Consider the following 5,628-nt stretch of genomic DNA (forward strand, 5'->3'; position numbering starts at 1 on the left):
CTACCACTGTTTCCTCCTTTAACTTTTTTTAGTGAAGAAACACACACTGTCCTCTGCTGACATTGCGGACTGGATCTAATTCTGATACATTAGGCATCAGTTGGACACTTGATCTCTGTCCCCACACGCTTTTCATTCAATGAATATTGTCTTTGATAACAAATATTTCTGTCTTTCATCGTTTCTTTATTTCTTGTCCTGTCGAGCATTTATGAACTTTGTGACTAGAAAGTCAAGCAGCCTACACTCAACTGAGTGTGTGTTAGTAAGAAGTTTTCATCTGCACATTAAAGTCCAATGATTTTTTTTCTTCACTGTGATTTTGACCGCATTCAGGTGTCAGATACAGCCAGATTGTTCGGGGGCAGCGAACAATCTGTGAACATCTGTATTTCCACCTTTTGAAGTTGCTGTTTCGTACGTTAGCCCACAGCTGATTATTTACACTTCCAGTGGACAGAATAATAGTTGCAATATTTGAAGTAGAGCAATATTCACTCTGGTTTTAACTGTTTTGATCTCCGCTTCCAACTCCTGAGGGAAACATCTGGCTCTTTAGCTGCTAAATTAGCCACAGTGTTCCTCCAGGTGACAGTGGATGTCTGGTGCTGGGCAGATAGAGTACAGTGGAAGTGCCGGAGGCTTTTCGCTGGCTACCTGCTGCAGCTGGAAGCCTCACAGATGAGAGCAATGAGAGTCATAAAATAAAAACAATGAGCTAAAAGGAGCGAAAACATTGAGAGGAAGGGCAGAGTTGAAAATAATTCTCTGTGGGTTTGTCATGACACAGTTATTTGACCCACTGTTTATGTAAAAATATTGATCAGAGCAGATTTAATACTCACCACACCACCTGGTGTCAATCTGCAGTCACTGTTCGAACAAGTTATATGGTGCAATTACTCTACATTAGAGAAAAAATGTTGAGTAAATACACAAACCTAGATATACAAACGTTTGTGACAACAGGAAACAGTACAACAATACCTGTTGAAGTATGTTCAAAAACTCAAAAACGTAGTCTACCTGATTTGAGCCTGTTTGCAGACTGTGCTTGATTGGCTTCTCTGTTGTCCTATATTTCGTTTTTTTTTTTTCGTTTTTGTTTTTTTTTTAGCACAACTTTGCACAACTTTAGCCCAATCTCAACCTGAATAGGGGTCTATTCAGAGAAAATAACAGTGTAGGCGTACAGGCAATCTAAAAGTAAGGGACTGTATTCAAAGCCATTACGAGAAATATTAGATAAGCAGGGAACTCTGGCTTAATGAATGAATAAAGTAGAAGTATAGGATACCATACAAACAACACATTTAAAAGTTTTCATTATTTCAGTATTTGGGTTAGTAAGTAACAAAATTGCGGCTCATATGTTTAATAAGCTGTGAAATGGAGGAGGCACACTCATCTTAGTACACACATTTTAAAAAACAAACACAAAGAAGTCTAGAAGTCCAGCCTGGAGGATTGCAGCTAAAACTGTTAAAGATTTAGCAAACAGGAGGGAGGAGTTCAAATCAGTATTCTGCTGCTTAAGTAGTGCAAGTGCATCTTTACTAAATATTTGAATCAATCAATTCTATATTTATCTGAGAAGTGAATAAATGAGAACTGTCAATGTCAGGTCATGAAAGCTGATAAGGTGATATCACTCTGAGAAAGTGGGAAATATCCCATTCCTCTCTTCTGTTGTCCTCCCTGTTCTGTTCTGTCCTGTCCCTGTGCTATTGTCTGCTGTTCCTCCATCCTCTCCCCACCCCGTCTCTTCTTGTTGTGAAAGTAATTAGCCAGTATCTCTGATAAACTTTGTCCTCCAGCTACTTTGTAATGATGTCTGCGCCCTCCGGCACACACAAACAACACCAGCCCCAATCGTTTGTTTGTCAGAAGTTATTCAAAGTAACCTGATCTCATGGATGGAGGAAAAGAACAATCGGAGGTCAGAAAGGAGGATGGGAAAAAAATGTGATGATGGGATTAAAGTGAACCAGAGGTAAATAAAGCTGATAGATACACGTTTTCTTTGCTAATTTCTCCCATTTCTCTTGCTAGTTTGACATGAGGTAACAAAAAGCATAGTTCATCCTGAAACGATGCACACATTTGGAGGAGGAGAGACTCCTGATCGGTTTTCATGTTCCCAGTGAAAAAAGTCACTGGGTTTCTATGGTAGATAAACATGCGTTGTCGAGCAACTCGACATGCGTGTGAAGATGCATTTAATTGAAGATGCATTTGAAGATCACTTAAAACACACTGATGCCAGGTCTGAACAGGGCCATAGTCTATCAGGTGTTTGAATATAAAGATGAAAGGTGTGTGCAAAAACAACAGACCACTTGGCAGACATTTTTCTTCTTGACGGTAAAAGTGAGAAATTTCCCTGACCAGTCCACCGCCGTTTGTGTCTTGCAGTCAAACTTTACTGTTCATCAGTCAACCCTAAAATCCTTAAGCAATTTTAATGTACCAGAGAGGAACCCATTTGAAAGAAGCCTCTCCTCATGACTGCCTGACTTTAACAATAAGGAGTACTTGTTCATTCATTTGTAGTTGAGGGGTTAGGACATGCAGCAGCAGCAGCAGCAGTGAGACCGTAAACATCAGTGATTACCACCTCACTCTTTACCCCCTTTTTCTCTTTTTGTCTTTGCATTTCTCCATATCTCAAACACTTAATTCAAGCTCTGTGTGTGTGTGTGTGTCTCTCTGTCTGTCTGTGTCTGTCTGTGTCTGTGTCTGTGTGTCTGCTGAAGGAAATTACACTGATAGCCTCAAATGGACATGCAACATCTTGTTAGTGCAAAAACCCTGTTCCAGAGATGATAATTTTTTTTTTTTTTTTTTTTTTTACAGGGAATGATTCTGTGGCATGGAAAGTGGACTTGTAGAGTGTGTGTGTGTTTGCTTTTGTGTGTTTAACAGCAAAAAAGTGTGAGAGAGTGTTTTTGGAGATTACTTTGTGCAATGTCTTTTTAATAGAGGCAGATCTCAATCCTCTGACATAAATCTATTCCAAATCCTCTCATTTCGTGTTGGCTATATTGTATGTTGGGCAGTATATTAACTCCCTGATATAATCTGTGCAATGTGTGTGTTCGTGTGTGTGTGTGTGGACGACAGCTTAGACGCTCAGACAGAGCGAAGCCCGGTGTGACAACCCATTAATGCTGCTGTGTATTTATAACGTTTCATTTAGGCATATCAGCCTTCTCATCAAATATTCATTTGAGGGGAGATTGCCTACTTTGTCTCGGCTGAACCTCCCCCTCCCTCCGTCATCCCTTCACCCCTTCATTTCTCTGTTTGTGTGTCCTCGTCTGTGTCTGCGTCTGCAGAAAATATGAAAACAAGTAAATCAACTCAAACTGCCTTTTTCCAAGGATGCACGTAATCAGGAACACACCTCCTGAGGACACGTGGACACTATTTTTGTGTCTTTCACAGAACATCTTTTTCTGAACAGCCTGTGCCAGCTCACCTGTCTGTGTGCACTCCTACTGTATCTATTTGTGTGTGCGTTATTTGTCACCTGTATCATCGCTCCACACTGTGTATGACTCCAGGCATCAATCAGAGCTCATTATTGGTTATCTGTCAGCTCCACTTTCCAGCCCGCAGCAACACTAAACTCCTCTGTAAAGCCCTGCGGGAGATAAACACCATCAATACTGTGAGATTTAACCGTCCCAAGGCACCTAATATTTTCAAATACCTCTCCACTGTGTTCCCTCTGTCTTCTCCTGTTTTTCTGTGAGTTTTTTTTCTTTTTCTCTCACAGATTTGCCTCACTCTCATCTTATGATGCACCATTATAACTCTCTTTGAATTTTTTTTTTTTTATGCCTCTACACACTGGTGACAGCCGTGGCCCAGAGGCACATTATGTTTTCAGGCTGTCCATCCGTCCATCCATCCCTGTCCTTCTCTTTAATACAGTATCTAAGGAACATCTTGAGGGAATTTATTCCAATCTGGCACAAGCGTTCACTTGGAGTCAGCGAGCTGATTAGAATTTGGAGGCCAAAGGTCGAAGATCAAGGTCACAGTGACCTCGCAAAACTTGTTTTTAGCCATAACTCAAGAATTCATTTGCTAATTAGGACAAAAGTTCACACAAATGTAAAAGAGGATAAAATGATGAAGTGATGAAATTTTTATATCCAAAAGGTCAAAGGTCAACTTCAATGTGACATAATAATGTCCTGCAAAAACACTTTTATGGCCACTATTCAACAGCATAACTCAGGAACAGGAGATTGTGACCATATTTCACATATGATCAGATACTGAACTGGTGACACTGGTCTTGGGTCCCCTCCTTCAAACCCGGTGGAAGATGAGTATGAAGCATCCATGTTTTAGAATTTGTAGCTACTTTGCAGTAACATCCATATTTGAAGCATCGTCTACTATCATTGCTACAACTTTGTGTTGTATCAGACTCAGTGTGTCCTCCCTCGTCTTCATCTTCATCTTTATGCTGCTCTTTCTCCAGCAGCTGATGGATATTTCCTCTCCTCCGCATCAGTCTTCTGATGGGGGGACTGAATAATCCCTCACTCGTCTGCCCGTCTTTAAGGAAGCTTCACCACACTGCTTATCCCCCAGCAAGCATCGTTTAGCTTTTCTTTGGCAAAGTGAGTTCACTTTTCTCCTATGTGACAGAGACTTTAATTTAAAGACCAGCACATAATAACACTCTACTTGGCTGGTTTTATATTTCATCTGCTGTGAGTTGTGTTCTAAAAAAATTAAGGGATTTGTGACATTCACTGAATAATAATTTGAGTAGGGTTTAAATCTGGGGTTTGAGCTGGGATTAAAGGGGCACTCCAACTGTTTAACGTCAATGTCAATCTACAAATCATGAGTACGGCTGTGAAGCCTTTGAAAACAGATGTATGTTTTGGTCTGTCGGTCGATCCACCTCTTTGGTTCAGGCTGAATTATCCCAACAATTATCGGTTGAACTGCCATGAAATTTTTATACATCTGATGGGTTGATTCTGTCTGATCTTGAAGAAAGACAGTCTTGGACATCATGCAAAAGGAAAAGCACTCAGAGGGGATTACAACATCCAAGAGAAGACCTTGGGATGCTGAGTCCAAAAGTCGAGGACCACAGTGACATCCTGAATGTAAGTTTAGTGATGACCATTGTTTCTTTGACAGCAACCTTGTAAGTCATGTCTGTCCAAAAGACTTATAAACTACAAAAGGCTTAGGTGAAAGAAGAATGAGGCCACTGACTCTAAAATGAACTCAGATAAAGAATTAAATATAACCTACAACAAAAAGCTTCTTCCCTACTTTAAACCTTGATGATGTCTCAAAAGCATCACCTCAGTGTTTAAAACAGAAGTTTCTGATGGGAAACAAAGCTGAAGTTCATCCCATAAACCAGCCTGTGGCCTCCCCTGTCTCCATCCAGCTTATGCTGTGTATTTATGGATATATTATTCAAATGATTATTTATTTACTTTATTTATTTCTAATCATCGCCTTGCTGCTTGCGTTCTCTGAAATATGAGAGTCATCTGTTAACTCTGCTCAACCAGCTCAAGGACGTGGAGCTGACAAGGTATTGATCCGCAGGGATTATTTCTTCATACCGAGCCAAAGCTG

Source organism: Toxotes jaculatrix, chromosome 4 (genome assembly GCF_017976425.1).
Source record: "Toxotes jaculatrix isolate fToxJac2 chromosome 4, fToxJac2.pri, whole genome shotgun sequence".
Lineage (NCBI taxonomy): Eukaryota > Metazoa > Chordata > Actinopteri > Toxotidae > Toxotes > Toxotes jaculatrix.